Raw genomic sequence first — 10094 nt, forward strand, 5'->3', positions numbered from 1 at the left:
AAGTCTAGATCAGAATCATGATTAGTATGAGGTACAGGATCTCCCAACGAAGTAGCTGGTGGAGGATCTGAGTGAGGAATCTCCAATCTCCTGGAATAAACATGAACAACGGGAGGTCGAGTAGGTCTAGGGACAGAAGGAACAGGCTGTGGGAGAGGACTAGACATTGGTTGGACAGTATATATTAAGAGATCATCCTCCTCCCCCTGACTCTCATACACAGATGATGGAGGAAAAAATGGAGTGGACTCAAAAAATGTGACATCTGCAGAAACAAGATAACGATTAAGAGTAGGAGAGAAATAACGGTACCCTTTTTGGAGCTGGGAGTACCCAAGGAAGACACATTTGAGAGATTTTGGATCCAATTTAGTAACCTGTGGATGAACATCACGCACAAAACAGGTACAACCAAAAATACGGGATTCAATAGGGAATAAAGATTTTATAGGAAACAAAGTAGTATAAGGAATATCCCCATTAAGGACAGAAGACGACATGCGATTGATCAAAAAACATGCCGTAGAAACTGCATCCGCCCAAAAGTGTTTAGGTACTTTCATCTGAAAAAGAAGAGCACGAGTTACCTCAAGAAGATGACGATTTTTTATTTCGACCACGCCATTTTGGGATGGGGTATCCACACAGGAAGACTGATGAAGAATGCCATTTTGTATCATATAAGGCTGAAATTGTGCTGAAAAGTATTCTTTGGCATTGTCACTTCTTAATATGCGCACAGAAATATTAAATTGAGTTTTGATTTCATTACAAAAAGCACAAAAGATTGAAAATAACTCAGAACGATTCTTCATTAAATATAACCAGGTAACACGAGAGTAATCATCAACAAAAGTAACAAAATAATGAAATCCAGTTTTAGATGTAACCGAACAAGGACCCCAAACATCAGAATGAACTAGCTCAAAAGGGGATGAAGCCCGTTTATTGACTCTAGACACAGAAGGCAAACGATGATGTTTTGCAAACTGACACGACTCACATTCTAGTACTGATAAAGACTGAAATTGAGGACACAGCTTCTTCATGGTAGACAAAGAAGGATGACCCAATCTACAATGAGCTTCAAGAGGTGTTAAGGTACTGGAGCAAACAAGCGACCGCGGTACATGATTTTCCAGAATGTAGAGACCACCTGACTCGCGTCCTCTACCAATAATCTGCTTTGTCATAAGATCCTGAAACAAACACTGGTCAGGAAAAAAGAAAACAGAATAATTTAAGGTACGAGTAAGTTTACTAACAGAAAGTAGATTAAAAGAGAATTTTGGTAGACACAAAACAGAAGACAAAGAAATTGACGAAGTCGGGTTCGCAGTTCCAGAACCCATGACACAAGAAGTAGAACCATCAGCTAAAGTAACAGTAGAGGAAGTGAGATTAGACTGAAAAGCAGATAGAAGACTAGAATTACCTGTCATGTGATCTGTCGCACCAGAATCAATAACCCATTTGGATGAAGAAGACACAAGGCATGTAGTGGATTTACCTGACTCAGCGATCGCAGTGACAGGGGAACTGGTAGGCTTTAGAGATGCCTGATACTGGGAAAATTGTGCAAAATCCTCTGCAGATACCAAGATAGTTTTCTCAGAGGAAGATATCAGAGAATTCTCTCACGCTATATTTGCCATCTGTGATCGCTGATTTTTTTTCTGAAGTTGCGGACAATTATATTTTGTATGGCCAGGCTCATGGCAATAATAACAAATGACTCCTCTTGAGTCCTGATTAGAACTAGCCTCTCCATTACGCTGATTACTTCTGTTGCCTGTAATTCCTCCTCTACTTCCTCTTCTATTACCCTGTTGTCCATTTGGATTACGGCTAATAAGAGCACTACTGGCAGGCTGTGAAGATTGAGTACTCTCTGTACGAAGGACCTGTGTGAACGTTTTATGCAAAGAGGAAATCTCAGAACTGGAGAGAATCTGAGATTTAGCAGTCTCATACTCTGAAGGAAGGCCTGCAAGAAAACTCATAATAGCCGCTTGTTCTGTTGGGCCTGCTGAACTTTCACATCAGGACTAAAAGGAAACAATACATTAAGTTCCTCATATACCCGTTTAAAATCCATAAAATAAGCCGTGAGAGACTTATCCTCTTTCTCAGCACGGTAGAATGCTTTACAAACATCATAAATACGGGAGATATTCCCTTTACCAGAATACAGAAAATCTAAGTAATCCATCAATTCCTTAACAAATTCACAGTGATTAATTAAACTAATTACCTCACTATGAATCGAGTTCCAAAGCTGCAAAAATAACCGAGCATCCTCCCTTAGCCAAGTTTTTCGTGTATCATCAGTGGGTGGATCTTTAGTAAGGTGATCATCCTTATCAATGCTACGCAAATAGACCTTAACAGTCTTACTCCACTCTAGGTAATTCGAACCATTAAGTTTGTGTTCCGTGATCTTAGTCATCACAGGAATCACATCAGAAATAACATTCTTATTGTCTGCCATTTGTTGAGACAAAGAAAACTAACCAAAACGCTAATCCAAAGTACTTATAGCAGCAAAATAACCCAAAGTCACAAATCAAGCAAATACCGAAATAGGATCTGAGAGCCAAACCTCAGAAGTCCTTTAATGGTATACTGGATCAGGCAACAGCACACAGTGGTGGAATGAGAGGGTTGAGGCGACACCGGCGATGTTGATCGGGGTTGAAACGGCCGGTCAGCGGCCAAGGTCTCTCCTGAGCTGGGTAGTGAGAACAAATAGTCACCCTAGATTGATGACCTGCTCTGATACCATGTAAAAAGAGATGATTCTCATTGATTTCAATTAATCTGTATATGGGTATATATATACAATTGATTCCTATAATTGTGTTCTACTAATTAGGAAGAAATCCTAAATAAGAAATCCTAAATAGGAATATAGAATACAAAATATACAGAGAAATAATATAGTGATTGACTTTCCATAACATAGTGATTGACTTTCCATAACAATATCATTTCTCATTGCCAATTGGTGATGAGCCTAGTGAGTCACATACATACACAAGATAATCACCAAGTAAAATGTGATTTAATTGATTAATTAAAGAGTTTAATTAATTAGTTAAATATGTTTGGTTTGCAATGAGATTACAAAGTCCCTAGCATGGCTTGAAACCAAATCTAGGTTATTGGATGTATAGTATAAGTTAAAATTATATTTAAAGTGTTTAAATCTGAATTTAATTATGAGAAATTAATTAATAGATATTAATTAATTAATTTATATTTGATATAAATTGATTAGAAGAGGAGAAATAATGATTTTGGGTTGAGAACTCAAAATTACAATATAAGGGTAATTTGGTCATGGTGACATGTAGCACCATGAGATGGTGACACATGGTATCATATAAACTTGCCATTGGTCTTTCTATCATGTAAGATGATCAAAGTCAAGATTAAGTCTAGTTTTGACACTTGGCTTAATGTGATTAAGTCAATTAATAATAAGATACAATGTGGTAGTGATATGTGGCATAGGGTTTAAGTAACTTAATGACCTAATTATAAAAGGGAAAAAAAAGAAGAATAAAATATAACATTCTCTTGTCTAAAGTGTGGTAGCATACCTCTCTCCCTCTCCTCTTCATCTTGTCTCATTAATTCAAAGAGAATTGCCCAAAAATCCTTTGAATTAAAATTGCTAGAAATTGTTTCTAGTGTCCTATACATATATACTATCTCTCTAAAGGCAAAAACTCAATTTATAATTGGTTGGCAAAGGCTTGAGAAGCAAATTGGGGGCTGCCCATTGGTGATCTTAGTGTGAACAAACTAGAGGGACAACACTTGAGATCCTAGGTGCTTCCTAAAGGTGTCAATTACATCCATAGTGCATCAAAGAGGTTAGTACTCTAACTTCTCCTTTAAACTAGGGTTTAAATGAATTAATTTGTTAATTCATAATCTTGAATGGCAAATATAGATCCTAATACATATTAAAAGTGTTTTAATATACAATTGAGTGTTGAAATTAATTAGGCACATAAGAGATGTGGCATGATGCATGAAACCCTAGAAGAAAATTTTTGAAATTCACTGCTCTAATGAACTAATCAACATGCTTCTGCTCCTTCATCTAGGTGCGCAAGAGTGTCAAGTGCCAGTATGTGTGCAAGTGTAAAAGGGAGAATGTGAGATAGTGTGAAACACTTGTATGTGCATTTGTATTCAAGTGAGAGTGTATGAGTGTTTTAGGTGTAAGTGGCGTGCATGTGAACATTTTTGAGAAAGTAGATTGTAAAATTTCAATTTAGTTTTTCATAATAAAAATTTCATTTAATTCCATCCTTCTCATCCTCTGATTTTCAACACTAACTCATTAAGAAGGGTAAACTTGCCACAACATGAAGGACCCATTACAACCAATAGCTAACTAGGCTAGGTATAACTAGTTACACCCTGGAGGATGGATTTGCTACCTTTTCTCCCATTTGAAACAGTCACCCGCAAGTCCTCCCAAGTCAAGAAAACACCATCAATTCCACCACACCCACCACTACCACCACCTCTTTCTCTAGCTTTTCTAGTGGTTGGTAGTGGATTCATAGTTTCCACTTCCAATGTAGTCATAATTTCTCGGTCACTATGCAAAGAAGCCATGGGGTATGTTTTTTGTTGAAGTGTGAGAAATAGAGTGATTATTGGTGCTGCGAGTCATGTCCAAGAAAAGGGTATGCATTTATAGGGAAAGGCCACATTTTGCACATCCAAAGCTTGAGGGGGAATAGTCTCTATCATAAAATGAAGACGGTAGGATAACTTAGTCAATGTACTAAAAAAAAATAGTTTATTTGATCTTTTTCTATTTTCAAAGCATAGAGAGTAGAAGATATCTTAAATTTAAATTTTTTCATTTACTTATCTTGAGATCACCTTTATCATCATAAACAAAAATGATTACAACTTGCTGCATAGTTTTCTATCACCACCATCACCAATACCGCCACCAGCTTATCACTGTCCCTACTATTGTAATCACCACCCCCACTTGGGCATCGTTGCCACTGCTACCACCATCATGCCATTATTGCTACCACCATCACCACTACCGTCACTTGATTACTGTTGCCACCATTACCACCACCACCTAACTACCACTACCACTATAACCACTTGGTTATTTAACATAGCCATTACCACCACCACCTAATCACTAATCATTGTAACCTTTACTACTTATTATTATCACCATAAATAAAATAAATATTAAACTAAAAATTATCATCACATTACATTACTTATATTTTTATTTTGCAACCAAATATAAAAACATAATAACAATTATATTGTATTACATTACATTATTTATTTTATTATATAATTGATTATACTATATTGCATTATGTCATACCAGATGTAGCCCAAGATTTTACTAACGAGAATATTTTGTCATTGATCTCTAATTAATATAAGCAATAGCATTGCTACATTCACTACACACTCTCTTAATGCAAAGGTGTAGTGATGGGATTCTCCATAACTTGTGTAGTTTGATTAGGAGGCACTGAAACAAAAGCTGCAATCATAGGCTTAACCTTCTCTGTAGTCTTGATAATACCTAAGAACAGAAGCCCGTAAAGAATAACCATTCCTAACAGAATGGCAAGATCAACCCACTTAGAGTAACTCAAATCCACTTGCCATATATTCCTCAAAATTTCTTCACCACCAATGGTTGGTGAACCTTCCAGGTGTCCAACTTTAGGATTAGCAGGAAAGGTCAGTCCTTCAAACTCATTCTTGAACATGCCCTGGTAAGCATACCTATGGAAAGAAATATAGTACATAGGGTACTTCCAAAATGCTCCTAGAAGGTCATTTGGCAACCTAAAGAATCCTCCACCTAAACACATGATTCCTTGAATCCCAGATCCAGTTATAATACCCATCAGAAAATTAGGTATAATGCTTTCAACAATCATCATCATGCTCTCAACCAACATCAGACAAATGAATAATGTCATAAAGAAGTATGGGAAGTGTTCAGAACCCCTTTAAAGCCCAGGAAGATAGTAAGTAATAGCTCCAGGAATTAGTGACATCAGCAGCAAGTATGGTATAGAAGAGAATGTGTTGCCAAGGACAAATGCAGCTGCTCCATAATGCCCATTTAATCTTTCTTGTTCAAATACCTGGATTTAGGAGGAAAGTGTCACAACTGTAGTAGAAAATAGGAAAAGTATTTCTCATTCAATCAATCAAGATACAACAGCAAAGTAGTCTTGTATCGAGAAAAGAGAGAAATAATATTTATTTTTAATAAATTTTTATACAATTTGATTAGCCTTGTAATTGAACGTGTCTAAACTAATAAGGCATGCTGTCTTTTATTCAACTAGCTAGTGGCATAAAAATTTCCTTGCTAGATATTAATATTTTCAATGCAAGATAGCAAAATTAATGTAGTAATAAATGTACCTTCATGTCCTCCACAAAAGAAGGGAATCCACCAATGGTCATGAAAGTTAAGAAAGTAGCAATAAACATTATTAGTGAGCCTCTATCCTGCAATAATTGATTCCATAATTAATGGTTAATTCATGCTTGTATGTCATCTTAATAATCAAATTTCCTTTCTTGATATTAATTCTTAAGCTACACACTCTGTGGTCTGTCTTACCTGGATCGATTTATAACTAAATCCAGGATCTGGAAACACAGTAGCAAGACTTATAGCCAGGGACACATAGATACCGAAACGCAGCCAGTAGTAGCCATGGTCTCGAAACATGTTTATAGATGATCTTCTTGTAAGGATGAGACTCTGAGTGAGGAAGCTAGCATGAGTTCTTTCCTGCTCTAGTGCTCTAGAATCCTACACCCATTAGTTTTATATATGTTTAATCGTCATTTCCTATGTTATCTATAACTCAAATGTTGTAGTTTTTTGCTCACTTGTTTGCATATTTCAGCAACTTGTCTTTGAACTTGTTTGTAATTGGTAGATGATTTGTATGACTTTATAAGTGTAGTAATGGCTTCCTCTATGCTCATTGCCTCACTATTACTTTGTTCAAGATCCTGTTAATTAATTATGTAAAGAACACAGTCACAACTTTGAATTCCTTAAAAAAAAATCATTTTGGGCTAAAATAAAAAGAAAAAAAAAAGTAAGGATTTTGAGTGAACGTCATATCATACCTTCTCAAAATCTTTGTTTATTGTTTTCAGGAAATGATTAGATGGGTTCTGGAGAGTAGGGCAGGGGAAGCCATTCAAAGAAAAAAACTGTATGGATAACCAAAAGAAAGATGGATCCATCAATTGAATTTTTCCCATAATTCTGCATAAATTTGATCAGTTAACCTATATGAAATCTTAAAAGCATACATACCTCATTTGCTGCAGAAGCCGGGCCAAAATATACCACTTTACCAGAAAAAAGATGGCAAAGGCTTTTGAATAGCTGAAAGACTTCACTGCCAGGCTGATGAATGGATGCAACGATAGTTCTTTTAATTCCATCTTTCTGTTCTAAAGTTGCAATTCCACTCATGACATAATATGAAGCCGCACTATCAAGCCCACTTGTGGGTTCATCAAGGAAGAGAAGTTTTGGGTGTGTTAGGATCTCTATACAAATGCTAACTCTCCTCTTCTGCCCACCACTAAGGCCTTTAGATCCCCAGCTTCCTATTCTCGTGTTCATGGCATCTTGTAAACCATTTCTCTTATTGTCATTTCAGCCCTTTACTTCTTTTCTGATTTTGACATTGAATCTGACAAATGAAGTTGAGCTGAGTAGTAAACTGCTTCTCTAACCGTTAAGGTTGTGGTCAAAGTGTCATCTTGAGTTACATATGCCTAAGTTCATACCAAATTAAAATTCAAGAAAACTTGTTAGATTATAGTGTCTGGATTCATGATTTGGATAATTGGCTTTATTTTTAAACAAAATAAATTACATCAAATTCAAATTTGAAGTACTTTCTATTTTAAATATATGAATTTCAAGAGTTGCTATTGCCACATCCAAATTAATTGATTCGATATTAAAAATTTTAATTATCATTATATCTCAAGAACTATAATCTTTGCACATATCAATACTGGGGAAAAAGTTGAAAATTTGGAATTTTTTTTTCTTTATTTTTAATTTTCATACCGATGTGCCATAAGCCAGTCTTTGTTTATGACCATTGATTAGAATATCCCCTGTTTGTTTCGTATTTGAACTCAGTCTCCCTGCAACACATAATATTAAAAGTTATATAAAAAAATAAAATAAATGTATGCAACAAAGAAAATGTTAAATGTAAATCCAAATTAAATGAAGTACTATTAATTAATGAAAGAGTTAATTATGCCATAAAACACAACTAGTTAAACGAAATAATTTATAAACTAAGTGAATGATTCGGAAGTGTGGATTTAAATATATTATAATTAATTATAAATTTTAATTTAATAATATTAAAATCATATTAATTCAGATCATGAAATTTTGAGTTAAAATCTTAATATTATTTTACATTATTTATGTAAAACAGTAAAATAAAGATTTTACCTTGGATTTAAATGTGTTGTTCGCGTTGCCAGAGGAAGAAAAATTATCCCTTTTTTTTTTTCTTTTTTGCGAGAGAAGTTCTCTCAAATATCTGGTTTTGCTTCTCTTATTATCGGCACAAGTCGAGCTTCTTCAGTTGGCTTTCCTTACCCGGCCAGGGGAAGAGTTTACTGTTTTGTTTCGCTGGCTAACTAGGGTTCGGCTATCACTTAGGGAGGCCCACCAACACCCACCCCCACCCCCACCCCCACCCCACCCCCCCCCCCAAACCCAATTTCTTTTATAATAATAATAATAATAATGAAATTGAAATATTATTATGCTAAAAATTATTTTAAAAATAACAAAATAATAATTAAATATTATAAAAATATGAATAACTATTTAGAATACTCTCAAAATAAAAAATATTAAAAATAAAAATATAAAAAAGGGACTATGATAAATGATAAGAAAAAATAATAAAACTAAAGATTATATATATTTTTTGACATTTCTTTACTTGATTTCCTTCTTTAACTCAATTATTGAATCTCCATTTTTATAATTTCTAATTTTGATGTATAGGTTAGGTTTGTAATTAGAAAAAAAAAAAAAAACTCAATCACTTTATCTGGGATTCAAATAATTAATTTATAATTATTTTAAGTATTAATCATTTCATAAATGATATTATTGTTGTTGTTCTGGTATCAATTAACCTTTTTTTTTTTTTTTGCTTATTTTTATCTTTAACATGTTTGTTAAAAATGCCTAAATGAATTTATACTTTTATATGATTTAATTTATAAGCGATAAATTGATAATTTTTTTTATGATATATAATAAATTTTTTATTAATAAAATATAATCAGTTTAGTAATCGAATGATTATACTATAAAATCTTCTTATATAATTTAAGATATGTGTATTATTGAGTTTATGTGATAGTCTATTTATATAAATATTATTAAATTTATATTATTTAAATCTTTTTTAAAATAAATTATGTACATATTTATTGAAAGTCATATTTCTTATTTTTAATAAATGAATTATGCGACTGTTTAAATTTTAACTCCCTTTCAAGTATAATCCTGCGTTTCCCCTATCTGCAATAAACGAGATAACATTGAACCTTCAAATGTTTGAAACGTGGAATAATCAGTAGTTCATTTGATCATTTATTTTCAAATCAAGTACCGCTGACCTATGTCCTATTATCTATATAAAACCAAACATATTTAGATTTTTGACAAGCTCCATTGATATATATATATATATATATATATATATATATATATATATAATGTCCCAAAATATGTTCAAAAGGGGGTGAATTGGATTTTAAAAATAATTTTTCGATTTTTGCTCAAAACCTTTGAAAAATTGCAGCTTGGTTCAACCTAATTTTCTGCTGTGAAATATGTGCAATACTGCTCAATTGATAAGTTGATACAAAGTTGGCTCATAAACATTCAATATACTGATCTAACAGGATATATTAGCATTCAGTAAGAATTTCAGTAATCTGAATAAAATCACAACACATCAAACAGAGCAGTAAAC

At 33.6% G+C, this 10094-nt stretch overlaps 1 pseudogene; it reads right to left on the minus strand.

Moving 5' to 3' along the window:
* Positions 1-5483: 5483 nt before the first annotated feature.
* Positions 5484-8233, minus strand: LOC110646767 (ABC transporter G family member 1-like; annotated as a pseudogene).
* Positions 8234-10094: the final 1861 nt, after the last annotated feature.

This window comes from Hevea brasiliensis, chromosome 8 (genome assembly GCF_030052815.1).
Source record: "Hevea brasiliensis isolate MT/VB/25A 57/8 chromosome 8, ASM3005281v1, whole genome shotgun sequence".
In the NCBI taxonomy this organism is placed as follows: domain Eukaryota; kingdom Viridiplantae; phylum Streptophyta; class Magnoliopsida; order Malpighiales; family Euphorbiaceae; genus Hevea; species Hevea brasiliensis.